This window comes from Leptonychotes weddellii, chromosome 5 (genome assembly GCF_054177405.1).
Source record: "Leptonychotes weddellii isolate Sample4059 chromosome 5, ASM5417740v2, whole genome shotgun sequence".
NCBI classification, from domain to species: Eukaryota; Metazoa; Chordata; class Mammalia; order Carnivora; family Phocidae; genus Leptonychotes; species Leptonychotes weddellii.
In genome coordinates this window covers 22,584,421-22,603,133 of record NC_138373.1, presented here as the reverse complement: position 1 = coordinate 22,603,133, position 18,713 = coordinate 22,584,421, and the positions used below count along the sequence as shown (strand labels likewise).

Here is an 18,713-nt window from a genome sequence, read left to right as displayed (position 1 = left end):
GGAACTTCAGTGGTCGATGTGGCTTTGGTGGCAGTGGGGATGGCTATAACGGATTTGGTAATGATGGAAGCAACTTTGGAGGTGGCGGAAGCTATAATGATTTTGGCAATTACAACAACCAATCCTCCAATTTTGGACCCATGAAAGGAGGAAATTTTGGAGGCAGAAGCTCTGGCCCCTATGGTGGTGGAGGCCAATTCTTTGCCAAACCACGAAACCAAGGTGGCTATGGTGGTTCCAGCAGCAGCAGTAGCTACGGCAGCGGCAGAAGGTTCTAATCACTGCCAGGAAACAAAGCTTAGCAGGAGAGGAGAGCCCGAGAAGTGACAGGGAAGCTACAGGTTACAGCAGATTTGTGAACTCAGCCAAGCACAGTGGTGGCAGGGCCTAGCTGCTACAAAGAAGACATGTTTTAGATTATACTCATGTGTATGGGCAAAAAATTTGAGGACTGTATTTGTGACTAATTGTATAACAGGTTATTTTAGTTTCTGTTCTGTGGAAAGTGTAAAGCATTCCAACAAAGGGTTTTAATGTAGATTTTTTTTTTTTTTGCGCCCATGCTGTTGATTGCTAAATGTAATAGTCTGATCATGACGCTGAATAAATGTGTCTTTTTAAAAAACAAAACAAAACAAAAAACCACAAAAGCGTGCCTGGGTGACTCGGTCGGTTAAGCATCTGCCTTTGGGTCAGGTCGTGATCCCAGGGTGCTGGGATGGAGCCCCGCCTTGGGCTCCCTGCTTAGCGGGGAGCCTGCTTCTCCCTCTCCTGTTCCCCCTGTTTGTGCTCTCTCTCTCTGTGTCAAATAAATAAATCCTAAAAAAAACTACAAAAAACACCAAGTTATATTAGTTCTCAACATTCAAACATTGGGAAATTGCAAACAAAAATTCAGATTTTTTTTTCTTCTCTTGAAATCTGACAACACTGGACCCACATTCCTACAGGTTAACAAGGAGAGAGGGGCTGAGTAGGGGGTGCTCTTAAGCCCGTTTAGATTTCCATCTAGGCTCCTGAAGGCATTTGAATTTGCAACCTCAACTGTCAAACTCCTTTGTTATAGAAGCAAGAAAACTGAGGCCCTGTGTAGCATAGTGACTTGCTATAAGGGATCCAGGGACCTTCACTCCCAGCCTTTTCCCACACCCTGCTGCCCAGGATATGCGGCATCGTAAAGATGATATGCGGCATCTACAAAGATGAGTGTATACCCACGTCTCATTTTCAAGATGAAGAGAAAGACTAAAAATGTAGATTGGGTTTATTTTTTAAAATCTTGTCAGTTAAAAAAATCACAAAGGTTCTATTGCCCTTGGTCACAAAGTTGGCCTTTCTTTTTTTTTATGATTTTTAAGTAATCTCTACGCCCAAGATGGGGCTCAAACTCATGACCCAGAGGTCAAGAGTGACATTCTCTCCCGACAGAGCCAACCAGGCACCCCAAAGTTGGCCTATTCTAATCTGGAACTCTTCTTTGCATTCTTTAAGGAAATAATAAATCCTGGTTAATATTTATTCCAATTTGGAGCCAGCCTTGGTTTCACTTTCTAAATCACTCAGTAGTGATATGGTGAGATGGTGAGAAAAGAATGAAATCAGACATTGGAGGGTGGGAGAGTAAGAACCAGTTGGTTTACAAGTGGGCCTCCAGGGAGTAGTTATTACATAATGTGGTGCTTAATAATCTGGCAAACAGCACACCTCCAGAACCATGTCCAAATGTTAATTAAAATGTTTCTTCCTGCCTACCTCATTCTGTAGGGCCCCCTTGAGGTGCTCATTGAATTTAATTCCTCTCCCCGTGCTGTTCTCCCTTCCCCCAGCCAGGGCATCCACTGATGGGGGAGGGGGGCGAGGGAGTACCACAGAGAACCGGAAAAACAAAAGCAAGAACCTCTGGACCCAATTCAGTAAATCATTGATCTGTAAGTCAGAAATACTTCAGATGTGTTTTTTGTACCCAAAGGTCAGTGCTGGTCACATTTTTTTTTTTAAGATTTTATTTATTTATTTTTTTGAGAGAGAGAGCGCGCGCGCGCAAGTGAACATGAGCAAGGGGAAGGAGCAGAGAGAGAGAAAGAGGGAAAAGGAGAAGCAGACTCCCTGCTGAGCAGGGAGTCAGACCCCAGGACCCTGAGATCATGACCTGAGCCAAAGGCAGATGCTTAACCGACTGAGCCCCCCAGAGCCCCCGGTGCTTGTCACATTTTAATGTGCTTTCCAGTCACTGGGGATCCTGTGAAAGTGCAGAGGGCTTTAGCAGGTCTGGGCTGGGGCCTGAGACTCTACATTTCTTTTCTTTTCTTTTTTTTTTTTAAAGATTTTGTTTATTTATTTATTTGACAGAGAGAGAGAAACAGCATGAGAGGGGATAGGGTCAGAGGGAGAAGCAGGCTCCCCGCTGAGCCGGGAGCCTGATGTGGGACTTGATCCCAGGACTCCGGGATCATGACCTGAGCTGAAGGCAGTCGCTTAACCAACTGACCCACCCAGGCACCCTGAGACTCTACATTTCTAACCAGCTCCCAGGCCATGCTGAAGCTGCAGATCCAGGGAGCACGCTCTTGGGCCTCAAGGCCCTAGAGTAGATCACTGGTCTTCAGACTTGCCCACCTGAGTCACCTGGGGGATCTGGAAGAAGTACTGATGTCTGGGTCTCCCCCACCAGATCTTGATTTAATTTGTGTGGGTGAAGTCTGGGCATTAGGATTTTCCAACACTTCCCAGGAGCTTCTAGTACAATGCCCAGTTTGAGAAGCAATGCCCCAGGTGACAGCAGTGTGGTTTGCCAACTTTAGCATACCTCAGGGGCACCAGAAGGGTTTGTAAAGACACACACATGGCTAGGCCCCACCCTGCGGGGTTTTAGTTGGTCTGGGTGAGGCCTGAGAATTCCCACTTCTAACCAAGTGCTGCTGATTCCGCTGGTCTAGGGAATCACACTTGGAGGACCACTGCTGTGGGCCGGGAAAGAGAGAACACAGAGGCGAGTCCTGGGGAGGCACTGATCTTCACTTAAGCACTTAAGTCAGCATAGATTACCAGGACTTGGAAGCTATGTTGGCTGTCCTCGTCTTGCCACCTGGAAAGGACTGTACACCATTTACAGCCACTGCATGAACCTGCTTTATGTCAGCGCTCCAACCTGTCCATGTCGTGTGGACAACCCCCTTTGTGATGGTTCAGGCCAGTTGTAGCCCCTCTAGAATAGAAGCTGGTGGCCTCCTCGTCCGTCCCCAGAGAGGTGGTGCTGATGGTGAGGGTGAATGCCTGACGCTGGGCAAGCTAGAGATTTCCCACCAAGTCTGGATGGTGGTAGAACATCCAAACTTGCTTCGGTTAAAGTCCATGATTCCATTCCAGAGGTGTTTTCGAGGCCCTGCTTCTTAGGCAAAGTGGGGAAGAGCTCAGCTGTAACCACAAGGACATCGAGAAGTGGTAGAAGGAGTAAGAATTCTCTTATGGGAACCAGATGGAAGAATGCTCAACATCCAGGGCCGTTCCCGAAAATACTGAGCTCCTTACTCCGAAGAGTTATTTTCCAAATCCATGCAGCGTTTCTGCCAGCTTTTATTTTATTTTATTTTTTAAGATTTTATTTATTTATTTAACAGAGAGAAAGACAGCTAGAGAGGGAACACAAGCAGGGGGAGTGGGAGAGGGAGAAGCAGGCTTCCCACCCAGCAGGAAGCCCGATGCGGGGCTCGATTCCAGGACCCCGGGGTCATGACCCGAGCCGAAGGCAAAAGCTTAACGACTGAGCCACCCAGGCGCCCCTCTGCCAGCTTTTAATTCTTTTTTTTTTTGACATTAAAAAAAAGAAAGAAGCAGGACACCTGGGTGGCTCAGTCAGTTAACCGTCTGCCTTCAGCTCAGGTCATGATCCCAGGGTCGTGGGGTCCAGTCCCATATCGGGCTCCTTGCTCAGCGGGGAGCCTGCTTCTCCCTCTGCCTGCCGGTCTCCCTGCTTGTGCTCTCTCTCCCCCTCTCTCTCTGACGAATAAATAAATAAAATCTTAAAAGAAAGGAAGAAAGAAAGAACGCATGCTACAGCTAAGCGAGCATCAAGACAAAGCAGAGGTAAGGCCTAGCAGCTCTTTTTAAATATTCACTTTTATCTTCCCCAAAGAAAATTCCTTTACTTACGTATTTATTTTCTTTCAGGGACATTTTCATAATCAGTAGTTTGAGTTAAGTAGCATTTTTTAAGCTGAAAAAATCTGGCATATAACATTATGTAAATTTCAGGTGTACAACATGTTGATTTGATACATTTATGTATTGTCATTTGATGGCCACTGTACTGATAATTAGCACCTCTATTATATCACATAATTATTTCCTTTTAGTGGTTGGAATAATTAAGATCTAGTCTCTTTGTTGGGGCCTCTGGCTGGCTCAGTCAGGGGAGCAAGTGACTCTCGAACTCATTGTTATAAGTTCGAGCCCCACATTGGGTGTGGAGATTACTTAAAAATAAAATCTTAAGAAAAAGAAGGATCTAGTCTCTTCCCAAGTTTGATGATCGGGACGCAATATTGTGGTCTATATTCACTATACAATTACTATGCATTAGATCTCTAGGATTTATTTACTACCTGTTGCAAGTTTGTTTAATCCTTACAGAAAAATAATCCTGGAGATGTGGGAAGCTTGACATTTATTAAGCACCTACTAGGTCTCAGGGATTCCACAAACTTCTTCACGTTCATTAGCTCATGTACTGTGGTAGAAAATTCTGCACTGGGATCACAACTGTCTGGAATTTTTTTTGGAAAAAATATTTTTTTAAGCAAAATAGTCTATTCGGATAAAGCATTCTCACAGAGAAAATAATATAGACACTAAAGAAGCCTGTAGAGCTGTGAATGTATGTGGGCCATTAAGCCATAGAAACCTTCTAGACCTTGCATGGCGGCTATTAAAACTCCTGCTGAGAGCTAGTGATTTAATTACACTGCTAACAAAGTTTTAGCTATTGCTTCTAATGGTTTTACCAGACCAATTGGGGGATCCCGGCAGGGTTAGTGGCTAGTAAGGTTAATTTTTGCCTGCTGGCAGAGACTTTAAGTATTTTTGTTTTGGTTTGTTTTGACATACGTACACCATAAATTATACAGCAAAATAAAGCCACATATTAGGCAAGGGACCATCTTTTTTTTTTTCATCCAAAATACTGTATCAAATAGTGGCCTTGAAAATAACTATGTTTGGGAGTACCTGACTGGCTCAATCGGTGGAGCATGTGACCCTTGATCTCAGGGTGGTGAGTTTGAGCTCCACAATGGGTATAGAGATTACTTAAAAAAAAAAAAATGACTATGTTTGTCCATTTAGTAGGTATGTTTTGAACCTACTGTATGCCAGGCACTGGGTTTACAATGGTGAACAAAATAGACATAATCCCTGCCCTCAAAGAGCTTGATCCCAGGACCTTGACATCATGACCTGAGCCAAAACCAAGAGCCAGACTACTCAACCAACTGAGTCACCCAGGCGCCCCTCTCTTTGTATATATACAATATATACAACCCCAAGTCATACACATGAGAGAAGAATAACAGGAAGATAACTCATACTGGAAGTCCACGGACAGTGACTTTAGCTGGGCCTTAGAGGATAAGAAAAAAAGAGCCAGGTGAGGAGTTGGGGGGAGGGGGGAGAACATTTCAGCTTGAAGTGAAATATCCTTGAGGTGGGAAAGAGCTTGGGAACTTCTGGGAATTTAAAGAAGAGTGTGTAGGACAGACAGGGTCTTAGTCAGGATTCTCCAGGGAAAGAAAACCCACAGGAGAGAGAAAGAGAGAAAGAGAGAGGGAATTGGCTTGTGTGATCATGGAGGCTAAATCCCACAATCCGCTGGAAGCCCAGGAAGGCTGGTGGTGTAGTTTCAGTCCGAACCCGAAGGTCTGAGAACCAACGGAAGCAGTGGTTGTAAGTTCTGAGTCTGAAGGCTCATGACCCAGGAGTGCTGCTGGTGCAGGTGCCCATCCGGAGGCAGGAGGAGACAGGTGTGCCAGCATCCATATTCAGGCAGGGATGGAGAATTCCCTCTTCCTCAGGCTTTTTGTAGATTTTTTTTTTTTTAAAGATTTTATTTATTTGAGAGAGAGAGAATGAGAGACAGAGAGCATGAGAGAAAGGAGGGTCAGAGGGAGAAGCAGACTCCCCGCCGAGCAGGGAGCCCGATGCGGGACTCGATCCCGGGACTCCAGGATCATGACCTGAGCCGAAGGCAGTCGCTTAACCGACTGAGCCACCCAGGCGCCCTTCCTCAGGCTTTTTGTTCTAGTCAGGTCTTCAATGGATTGGCTGAGGCCAACCCACATTGGGGAGGGCAATCTGCTTCACTCAGTCTACTGATCCAAATGCTAATCTCCTTCCAAAACACCTTCCCGGATTCACCCAGAGCGATGTTCAACCAGGTGTCTGTCTGGACATCTCAGGGCCCAGCTCAAGATACCACATGAATTCACCATCACAGAAGGCGATGGCCAGAAGAGGCAAGAGAGGAATGCAGGGATGTGTGGTTTGTATTGGGTCAACTCGATTAAGTTGGAAATATGTTTCCTAGGATCCTCTTCCCTGTTCAGTTTGGTCAGAAGAGGCAAGAGCAGGTGCACCAGCATCCATGCCTGGAAGTCACTGTGGTCAGACACAGTGATGGATGAGAAGATGCAGGGATGCCCGCAGGTTCCACGTGTCTTTGCTCTCCTCAGCTCTGCATCCAGCTCTTTTCCTGCCTGCTGACCCTGGTGACCAGAAGCAGTCCCTCTCCCACCACCAGATGCTTGGTGGCAGTAGCTACATAGAGGCACCGCCTGCCAGAGAGCCTTCCCTTGGCTGTTCCATCATGGCGGCCGAACGCGCTTGGCTGCTCAGACGGACTGGTTAAGTGCTTCCTTTGATCCTCTAGCTTCCCTCCTGGATCGTCCCTTTCCTAGCTCCTCCTTCAGCTCTGTAAGTTCTAAATCCTAGAAGAAATCTCTTATCCCATAACCTACAGTGTTTCTGTGTTGAATCCTGACTGATACAACGGACCAGATCATGGAAGCCAAGGTAAAGAGCAAGGGAGGCTATTAAGGGTCCCTGAGCCAGGCAGCTGGCCTCCAGCTGTGGGTGGGGCTCCTTTGACTACAGCCAAGATTCAAGTACCCCAGGATTCTTTTTTTAATATTTTATGTATTTATTTATTTGACAGAGAGAGTGAGAGAGCACAAGCAGGGGGAACGGCAGTCAGAGGAAGAGGGAGAGGGAGAAGCAGGGAGCCCAATGTGGGGCTCAGTCCCAGGGCCCCGGGATCATGACCCAAACGGAAGGCAGTTGGTTAACCAACTGAGCCACCCAGGCACCCCAAGTACCCCAGGATTTTAAACAGACCAGGGCACTTGGCAGAAAAAGCTACGAGCCGACTCTTTCCCACATCTGCCCCCTGGCTAGTTGCCTCTGCATTCTGACTTCGTTGACAATGGTCATTAATGATTTTGCTCCTCACTCTGGGCAAGAAGAGGTGTTTTTCTCTAACAGGTAGAAGGATTAATGAGCAAGAGAAAGACTCCCGTCCTTTATGGCAGTGTTTATAGGCAACAGCTTTGGGGCGGGAACAGGAACAGGTTAAATGAATTGACTTTTGGACCCAGAGCAGTTGGAAATCTGCCCTCCTCCAGTGTGTATTGGATGGGGCTCCAAGGATTAGTATGTGTAATTGGCTGAAGGAGGGAACAGTGACTACACTTCAGAATCAACTGGGGCGCTTTAAAAATATACAGATGCTCCACGGCAGACCATGTAAATCCAATCTCTGGGGGTAGGATTTTTGTTGTTGTTGTTGTTTAGTCCAAAGTGATTTCTCTGAGGCCTTTTTTAGTCCAAAGTGATTCCCAAGAATAGCCAGAGTTGAGAATCCATGCAACCAGAGTGAAGAGGTTGCAAACAAGGGGACCTGTGGGCCATATCTGATCCAAGAAATGCTTGGAATATCATAGATATTATTTTTGATAGACAGTCTTTTCTTTCCGGAATCTAAGGAGTTTTTTTTTAAGATTTATTCACTTATTGGGGCGGCTGGGTGGCTCTCTAGAAAGGAGAGAATAAATTGTACCCAATAGGAGAGTGAGACTGGGAATCACCTTGTGAGATTGATAGTGTTTTCCAATGAATAACAGAAAAAGAACCAGGGGCACCTAGGTGACTCAGTCAGTTAAGCATCCAACTCTTGGTTTCCGCTCAGGTCATGATCTCAGGGTCAGGAGATCAAGCCTCCCCTCAGGCTCCATGCTCAGCACCAAGTCTGCTAAAGATTCTCTCTCTCCCTCTTCCTCTGCCCCTAACCCCCCATTTCCTGCTTGCACGCACTCGCTCTCTCTCTCTCAAAAAAGAAAAAGAAAAAGAAGCAGAGTCATTTGACTCAAAAAAAAAAAAAAATGTTTATTGCTATTGCTTTAACACGGTTACATTATTATGTCATTAAAGTCATTTTGCAATCATTCAAACTGAGTTATTGTTCTACATTAGATATCTTTTAAATGTGAACACTGTGACATTTATCAAATACAAAATCACCTTTTTACTTGTCATTATTTAACTATTGGCTTTGCTATCACGTACAAGCCTTAGAAAGGATAACCCATTTCACGTAAATAATAATTGAGTTTGTTGAGAAAGTGAACCTACCAAACTGAGTGAAAGCCGTCTTTTCTATGATATCACTGTGTATTTTATATTTGAAATTCATTAATTATCCAGGAACTGATATTTTCATTTAAAAATGAATTTTCTTTCCTTTTTTTTTAAGATTTTATTTATTTATTTGATAGAGAGAGACACAGCAAGAGAGGGAACACAAGCAGGGGGAGTGGGAGAGGAAGAAGCAGGCTTCCCATGGAGCAGGGAGCCCGATGTGGGGCTCAATCCCAGGGCCCCGGGATCATGACCTGAGCCGAAGGCAGCCGCTTAACCACTGAGCCACTCAGGCACCCCCCCAGAAAATGAATTTTCTTCTGCTTGAGGCAAGTTGACCAAATAAAATACTTGGCTGTAAGTATTTTTAATCTAATTTAATCTTCAGAACTGATCATGCATATAAAATACACGTAACGTAGCATTTGCCTTTTTTTTAAAGACTTTATTTATTTGAGAGAGAGAGCACGCACGAGCTGGGGGGAGGGGCAGAGGGAGAGGGAAAAGCAGACTCCCCACTGAGCAGGGAGCCTGATGTGACAGGAGCTCGATTCTGGGACCCTGAGATCATGATCTAAGCCGAAGGCAGACGCTTAACTAACTGAGCCACCCAGGTGCCCCTAGCATTTGCCGTTTTAATCATTTTAAAGTGTACAATTGTGTGGCATAAAGGACATTCACAATGTTGTGCAGCCGTAACCCCTACCTAGTTCCAGAACTTTTTCACCATCCCCAAAAGAAACCTGGTACCCATTAAGCAGTCACTTCCCATGTTTCCCCTCACCCCAGCCCCTGGCAACAGCTAATCTGCTTTCTCTATCTATGAATTTGCCTATTCTGGACATTTCATTTAAGTGGAGTATGTGGTTTTTTGTGTCTGGCTTCTTTCACTAAGCATAATGTTTTCAAGGTTCATCCATGTCGTCTTGTTGATCAGCACCCCATTCTTTGTTGGGGCTGAATAATATTTCGTTGTATGGATATCCCATATTTTGTTCATTCATCTATTGATAGACAGCTGACTTGTTCCCACTTTGGGGCTGTTGTAAATAGCTCTGTGATGAACATTTATGTACACGTTTTTGTTTGAAAACCTGTCAGAGTTCTAGTATCAAGATGCTTTGAGACATGGCTGAGTGTCCCTGAAAAATATGAACCAGTTGAAAAGGACAGTAAAAGGACTGAGGACTTGGATGTAAGGGTCTTGATAGTGGATTTGTTTGCTTGCTTAATGCCTGTCTCAGCTCCTTGAGGGCCAGGACTGTAGCTGGTAGGTTCATTGCCACATCTTGATAGACTGAATAGCTGATGAACAACGGCCAGACCTTATATAAAAACAGAACTCTGGGGCACCTGGGTGGCTCGGATGGTTAAGCGTCTGCCTTTGGTTCGGGTCATGATCTCCAGGTCCTGGTCCTGGGATCGAGCCCTGAGTCAGGCTCCTTGCTCAGCAGGGAGGGTGCTTCTCCCTCTCCCTCTGTCTCTCTGCCCTGCTCATGCCCTCTTTCTCTGTCTCAAATGAATAAATTTTAAAAAATCTTTAGGAAAAAAAATAGAACTCGGACCCTCAGTCTGCAGCCCAGTGTCTACAGTAACCAGCCTGGGAGCCACACAACAGCCCCGGTAACAACTGGCCCCAAAAGGCCAGGATTTGATTAGTCACTGACAGCTTCCCTAAGTGGTGTCCCTGCTTCAATCTTAGGACCAACTAAAGCCAAAGGTAGAGAAAGCCTCACCAATCACATAGGATGCCCTGCTTCTACTTAGCCCACTTCTGACTTCTTCATGCCAATAGCCTCCAATGGGGGCACACCTGGATCCTTCCCTCTTTATTTTTCTTAAGAAAGTTTTTACAATTTTTTTTTCATTTTTAAAGTAGGCTCCACACCCAACGTGGGGCTTGAACTCACAACCCTGAGATCAAGAGTCCCATGCTCCACCAACTGAGCCAACCAGGCGCTCCCCACCCCCATCAACTTTTTTTTTAACCATAAAGTTTTCCCACTCCTCTGTCTGCCTTTGAGTCTCTGCCAAAATGCATATAATGGTGGCCGACTCCCTTGGTATATAGCCAGCTCTGAGTAAATAGCATCTATTTGTTCTCCTTTGGATAGTCTTTGTCTATTTCCACAACCTCCATCCCCTGTGCGGGGCCACTGATGGTGTGAGCACACACTGCTGAGGAGGGGTCAGTGTGGTCCTTCTACAGTCCCCTGCTGGGACACTCAGGCCCACAGCACACTCTCTGGTCTTAGTCCAGCCACACTCTCTCTCTAGAACTCCATACCTGCCCATACAGTGGCCAGCTCACCATCTCTACCAGGACATGCACAGGTCCCCTGGGACTCAACCTGTCCCAGACCTACGGGTGACCTCCTCTGTTCCCCTGGCAGCTCTTCACCTGGGTTCCACACCCAGGATCACCCCAGGGCCCTGCCTGGAATGTAGGAGTCAGCCTACCTCCTCCCTCTTGTTCTCCCCAGCCTATAATCCATACGTAAGTCCTGTTGGTTCTACTCCAGAATGTCCAGTGAATCCATCCCCTTCCTCTGGCTCCATTCCCGGGTCATTCGTTCATTGCAGCAAGAGCTCAGAACTGGTCTAGCTGCCTTCAGTGTGGGCTCCTCCAAAACAGCCAGGGGACATTTTCCCAAACAACCCATTTCTGCCTCGGAGACTGCTCTGCATAGCAGCCTCCTGGTCCCCATCATGTTCTAAGCTCTAGAAAGAGGCCTTCTGGAGCCCCCAGACCTGGTCCCTGCCCACCTTTCCAGCTTTAAACCTGGTACAACCTGTATTCTAACAGTGTACACTCGATAGCACGCCCTGCCCTCCCCGCCGGACCCCGCCTGCGCCTCTGCCTCTTCCTCCCCGTGCTTTGGCAGGTGGCTCCTCTTTTTTCAAGTTTCAGTGACTCACAGCCTTAGTGGTGAAGCCGCCTTGCTGCTGCCACAATCATTCTGACACCAGACCATTCTGGGCTCATGGCACGAGGATGAGATTTGCTGGTTAGTCCCCTTCCCCTCAGTGTCTCAGTTCCTTGAAGGCAGCGATTTTTGTTTTTTACGTTTGTGGTCTCAGAAACCAAACCAAACCTAATACCTGGCACTTGACAGATATCAAAATGTCAATATTTGTTGAGCAAATGTTTGCTAAAGCAAAGAGCTGTATCGGGGCTGGATTATCCAACAGGGATTAGTACCAATAGCCAAAGAGGGGAACCCCCCACCCCCGCAAAGAATTTGATATTTGATAGTTGGATAAAAGCAATGAACTTGTCATTCTGAGAAAACAGAAGAAAGGAGAACTTTGTGTACTCCCTTACATTCCTTTTGCTGCCTAGAGGTTTTCCCCCTCTATTACTATGTTCCCAATTTTATTTGTAATAACTGATGCATGAAACTTGTTTTTGAATACATTTTAGGAATATCAAGGATGAACAATTACAAAACATTTATTAGCTTTTTTTTTTTTTTTTTTTTAGGACCCATGGAAGAGACTTCTTTCTTACTTCTTCCCATCCTTCCAGAAAACATCTTACCCTCGGGGCACCTGGGTGGCTCGGTTGGTTAAGAGTCTGCCTTCGGCTCAGGTCATGATCCCAGGGTCCCACATGGGGCTCTCCACTCAGCAGGAAGCCTGCTTCTCCCTCCCCCTCGGCCTGCCGCTCCCCCCTGATTGTGCTCTCTCTCTTTCTGTCAAATAAATAAAATCTTTAAAAAAATCTTACCCTCTATTAAATAAATTTTTTATTTTTCTTAAGATTTTAATTTTAATTAATTAAAATTTTTTTTTAACTTTTTAAGAAGATTTTTTTTTTTTTTTTAATTTGAGAGACAGAGAGTGAGCAAGAGAGAGAGAGAAAGAGCACGAGTTTAGGGAGGGGCAGAGGGAGAGGGGGAAGCAGACTCCCCACTGAGTGGGGAGCCTGGATGCTGAGGCTAGGCGGGGCTCGATCCCGGTAGTCCAGGATTGTGACCTGAGCCAAAGGCAGATGCTTAACTGACTGAGCCACCAAGGTGCCCCAGGAAATGTTTTATTATCATGTGTTTCCCTCTTTGTATAGCTTCCATGAAGCTCAGAGCCACATTTGTGGCCCATATTTTATAATTACATAGTACCCCAGCACATGCATTTCTGACTAGTACTTTCTCAGATCATTATTACATCTTTATTTTTCTTCTTGATTTCTTTACCTTTATTTTTTAAGATTAACTATAGTATGGTTGTTGTTAATAGACTTTATTTTTATTTATTATTTTTTAAAGTGTATTTGTTTTTGTTTTGTTTTGTTTTTAGATTTTATTTATTTATCTGACAGAGAGAGACACAGCGAGAGAGGGAACACAAGCAGGGGGAGTGCGAGAGGGAGAAGCAGGCTTCCCGCCGAACAGGGAGCCCAATGCGGGGCTTGATCCCAGGACCCCAGGATCATGACCTGAGCTGAAGGCAGACACTTAACGACTGAGCCACCCAGGTGCCCCTAAAGTGTATTTGTTTAAGTTCTCACCCCAGTGTGGGGGTCGAACCCACAAGCCCGAGATCAAGATTCACATGCTCTTCTGACTGAGCCAGCCAGGCGCCCCTAGACTCTATTTTTCAGAGCAACTTTACACAAACAGCAGGTTTACAGAAAAATTGAGCAGAAAGTACAGAGAGTTCCCATACATTCTCTCTTCCCTTAAATGTCCTCTATTATTAATAATTTGCATCGATGTGGTAGTTTTGTTACAACTGATGAGCCAATACTGTATGGTATTGTAAACTAAAGCTCATAACTTAACGTTAGGGTTTACTCCTTGTGGTGTGCAGTTCTGTGGGTTTTAACAAATGCAAAACATCACGTATACACCCTTTCGGTATCACACAGAAAAGTTTCACTGCCTGAAAAAATCCCCTGTGCTTCAGCTATTCATCCCTCCTCCCACCACCTTGCTGTTGGTTTTGTTTCTATCTTGAATCGCCTAAGAAAAAGGATGAACAGGGGTGCCTGGGTGGCTCAGTCGGTTAAGCGTCTGCCTTCGGCTCAGGTCATGATCCCAGGGTCCTGGGATCAAGCCCCACATCGGGCTCCCTGCTCAGTGGGAAGCCTGCTTCTCCCTCTTCCCACTCCTCCTGCTTGTGTTCTCTCTCTTGCTGTGTCTCTCTCTATCAAATAAATAAAATCTTTAAAAAAAAAAAATTAAAAAAAAAAAAAAGAAAAAGGATGAACAGTAATCATCGTCATTTTATCCTATCATCATCTTCTTATGAAAACTTTCAGACACCCCTCAAGTTCAGAAAGAGGATACCATGAGGGGCAGTGTGCCTTCTGCCTGGATTCAACAAGTGTTAACATTTTGTCATTTGTGATGTTATTTATTTATTTTTGTTTTTATTGGACTTATTTTTTTTTTAAATTTTTCAGAACCAGTTGAAAGGAAGTTGCAGACATCGTGGACACTTGATCCCTAAATACTTCAGCGTGTGCACTGTAGGAATAAAGACATTCTCCTGCGCGATCTCCAGGCATCATCCCGCCTAAGGGAATTAACGATAATTATGAACTGTGTCTCTTACCCAGTCCATGCCCCAGGCTCCCGGTTGTCTTCAGAATGCCTCCAAGACTGCTCTGTTTTCTCAAACCAGGATGCTGTTAAAATTCACGTGTGCCAGCTGTAGTTGTCTCTTTAATCTCTTTTCATCCAGAACGCTCCTCTCATCTCTTTCCATCTTTTCCTTTTTCTCACTGATGTGAAAAAAAATTGTATCAAGCACACATAAGATTTACCATCCTAACCATTTTTATTTGATTTTTTTTTTTTAATTTATTTATTCAACAGAGAGAGAGAGGCGAGAGAGGGAACACAAGCAGGGGGAGCGGGAGAGGGAGAAGCAGGCTTCCCACTGAGCAGGGAGCCCGATGCGGGGCTCGATCCCAGGACCCTGGGATCATGACCTGAGCCGAAGGCAGACGCCTAACGACTGAGCCGCCCAGGCGCCCCCATCCTAACCATTTTTAAGTGTACAGTTCAACGGCGTGAAGTTCATTCGCACTACTGTGCAGCCATCACCACCATCCGTCCCCAGAACATTTTCCGCTCGCAGAACTGAAACGTCGCACCTGTTACACATTAACTTCCTGTTTTCCTCCTCCCAGCCCCTGGCAAACCCCGGTCTACTTTCTCAATGACATGGACTTTTTTTTTTTTTTTAATACAGACTGTACATATTCAATGTATATATCTTTTTTTTTTTAAGATTTTATTTATTTATTTAAGAGAGAGAGAATGAGCGACAGAGAGCATGAGAGGAAGGAGGGTCAGAGGGAGAAGCAGGCTCCCCGCCGAGCAGGGAGCCCGATGCGGGACTCGATCCCGGGACTCCAGGATCATGACCTGAGCCGAAGGCAGTCGCTTAACCAACTGAGCCACCCGGGCGCCCCAATGTATATATCTTGATGAGTCTGAGGGTAAGTTTACACCTGTGACACTGTCACCATAGAAAGTGCCGTAGGGGCGCCCCCTGCTTGTGTTCCCTCTCTCCCTGTCTCTCTCTCTGTCCAATAAATAAATAAAATCTTTAAAAAATAAATGTATAAATAAAAATAAAAAGTGCCGTAAACATAACTATTGCCTCTGAAAGTTTTCTCTCTCCTTTTAGTTAGTGATAAGAATATTTTTTAAAGGGGCGCCTGGGTGGCTCAGTCCTTAAGCATCTGCTTTCAGCCCAGGTCATGATCCCAGGGTCCTGGGATCGAGCCCCACGTCGGGCTCCCTGCTCGGAGGGAAGCCTGCTTCTCCCTCTGCCACTCCCCCTGCTTGTGTTCCCTCTCTCGCTGTCTCTCTCTCTGTCAAATAAATAAATAAAATCTTAAAAAATATATATATATTTAAAAATATTTATTTATTTATTTTAGAGAAAGAGAGAGAGAGAGCACCAGTGGGAGGGGCAGAGGGAGAGGGAGAGAGAATCTCAAGCAGAGTCCCCGCTGAGCGTGGAGCCCAATACGGGGCTCGATTTCATGACTCTGAGATCATGATCTGAGCCGAAACCAAGAATTGGATGCTTAACCCACTATACCACCCAGGTGCCCCTATGTAGTGATAAGAGTATTTAACATAAGATCTACCCTCTCAAGAAATATTTATTTATTTATTTAAAAGATTTTATTTATTTAACAGAGAGAGACACAGCGAGAGAGGGAACACAAGCAGGGGGAGCGGGAGAGGGAGAAGCAGGCTTCTCACTGAGCAGGGAGCCCGATGCGGGGCTCGATCCCAGGACCCTGGGATCATGACCTGAGCCGAAGGCAGACGCTTAACGACTGAGCCACCCAGGCGCCCCTACCCTCTTAAGAAATTTTTAAAGAACGTAATATCGTATCATTAACTATATGTAGTAGGCACTACATTCTGTACAGTAGATTTCTAGGACTTTTCTATCTTGTGTCCCTGAAACTCTGTTCCCTTAGACCAACAACCTCCTGGATTCCCCTTCCTTCCAGCCCCTGAAAACCACCATGCTACTCTCTGCTTCTGAGTTTGAGTGTTTTCAATTCCTAATATGAATGGAAATGTATAGTATTTTTTCTTCTGTGTCTGGTTTATTTTACTTAGTCCTCCAAGTTCATCTATGTTATATAATTGATTCCTATCCTTTTTAAACCCTTCCAAAAATAATAATAATAATAGAAGAAGAGGGAACACTCCCAAACTCATTTTATGAGGCAAGCATCACTCTGATACCAAAGCTGGACAAAGACATTACAAGAAGACTACAGGCCAATATCCCTGATGAATATAGACGTAAAAATCCTCATCATGGTATTAACAAACTGAATTCAACAACACATTATAAGAATCATACACCCTGACAAGATAGACTTATCCCTAGGATACCAAGATAGTGTAACATACCCAAATCAATCAATGAGATACACCAAATTAGCAGAATGAAGGATAAAAATCACATGATCATCTCAACTGATGCAGAAAAAGCATCTGATAAGAATCCAATATACCCTTTCATGATAAAACACATCTGAACAAATTAGGTATTTAAGGAACTTACCTCAACACAATAAAGACCATATGTGAAAAGCCCAAACGTAACATCATACTCAGTGGTAAAAAACTAAAAGCTTTTCTTCTAAGATCGGGAACAAGACAAGGTTGCCCACTCTCACCACTCCTATTCCACACAGAACTGCAAGTCCTAGCCAGAGCAGTTAGACATGATAAAGAAATAAAAGGTATCTAGGGCGCCTGGGTGGCTCAGTTGGTTAAGCGACTGCCTTCGGCTCAGGTCATGATCCTGGAGTCCCGGGATCGAGTCCCGCATCGGGCTCCCTGCTCGGCAGGGAGTCTGCTTCTCCCTCTGACCCTCCTCCCTCTCATGCTCTCTGTCTCTCATTCTCTCTCTCAAATAAATAAATAAAATCTTTAAAAAAAAAATAAATTAAAAAAAAAATAAAAGGTATCTAAATGGAAAGGAAGAAGGAAAATTATCTGTTTTCAGATGACATGATCCTAATAGGAACAAAACCTTAAACACTCCACACACACACACACACACACACACACACAGATTAGAACCAAAAGACAAAAATCAGTAGAGTCTCTTTATACTAACAGTGAACTTTATGAAATGAGCGACATTAACTTTTAAAAGAATCAGGTCAGTTGTCACGAAAGATGTCCCACCTTCCAAATGCATCTGATTGGCCTCGTCCTGGTGTTAACTCTCTTCCCTGTCTTTCTGGCAAACTGGAAGTTAGTTCTAGAGGCTCGATTGGATTCAGGCTAACTATTTTGGGGCCAGAACATTTCACAGGTGATTTGTCCCTTAGAGTGCATTCCATCAGGAAGACACACTGCATTATACGCTGCAATATTTTCAGGGGTTTAAGGCTCCTGAAGGACTTAATCCAGCCTTGAGTTGAATGAAATCTCTGTCCTTCTAGTCACGCACCAAGAGTCTCCAAGTTGTTATCTCTACAGTTTCTATAGTTGTTTCCAGCAAACTTCATGCCAAATTTTCTCCCAGCCACTGTATCCTGCCTTCAAAACCAACACTAATCTTAGCAGCCAAGGATGAAAAGGAAATATTCAATTCAATTAGCTGAAAATGTCCCCCTACCACCCCTGCCTCCCCGCCCCCCATATTCAGAAGACTGCTTTAATCTCAAGATGTGTTTTTATACTTTATTTTTTTGATTGCTAAATGGATTTGAAGTTCTTTACTTTGAAGTTATCATCCTGGATGCATTTTCCTTCCAAAGGTGTTAAAGTAGACAATTTCAGAAAAGTTCAAAGAGCCATCTTAAGATCTAGTCCCAGGTTTAATCATTATCTCTAGCTCATTAATCAGAAATATAGATGTCTAAATGAGCTTAAATTCTGTGCAGAAGGAAACACAAATGGAAAATACTCACATATCTCTGTGTGAGTTTGTAAAGGCTGGAGTAGGGGGCTGGTAATAATGATTATAAAAATAACTACTATTTACTGGACACCTACATGGGTTTTTTTTCCAACACCAATTCTCTGATTCTCCAACACCAACTGGCTGTCCAACAATTCGGTTCTAATACTACCCGGAGTTAGTGTCAGATCCCACAAGTTAAAGAGTTGTGTCCCACAAGACTGCCCCCACTTTTTTTAAAGATGTTATTTTTAGGGGCGCCTGGGTGGCTCAGTCGGCTAAGCATCTGCTTTCAGCTCAGGTCATGATCCCAGGGTCCTGGGATCGAGCCCCGCATCGGGCTCCCTGCTCGGCGGGAAGCCTGCCTCTCCCTCTCCCACTCCTCCTGCTTGTGTTCCCTCTCTCGCTATGTCTCTCTCTGTCAAATAAATAAATAAAATCTTTTAAAAATAATGTTATTTTAAAATAATCTCTATATCCAACATGGGACTTGAACCCATAACCCTGAGATCAAGAGTCACACACTCCACTGACTAAGCCAGCCAGGTGCCCCAGGACTGCCTCTACTTTATTTATTTATTTATTTATTTATTTCTAAATAAAGATTTATTTAGGGGCGCCTGGGT

The 18,713-nt window shown here is 44.7% G+C and overlaps 1 long non-coding RNA gene and 1 pseudogene across 1 annotated transcript in view; one reads left to right on the top strand and one right to left on the bottom strand.

The window, feature by feature from the left end:
* Positions 1–618, top strand: part of LOC115944405 (heterogeneous nuclear ribonucleoprotein A1-like) — a 1,544-nt pseudogene extending 926 nt beyond the window's left edge.
* Positions 1–18,713, bottom strand: part of LOC145721576 (uncharacterized) — a 22,496-nt gene that overhangs the window by 1,136 nt on the left and 2,647 nt on the right. The window contains exon 2 of the long non-coding RNA XR_014145334.1: positions 14,242–14,410. This is a non-coding gene — a long non-coding RNA (uncharacterized LOC145721576). The remainder of the gene's footprint in view (positions 1–14,241; positions 14,411–18,713) is intronic.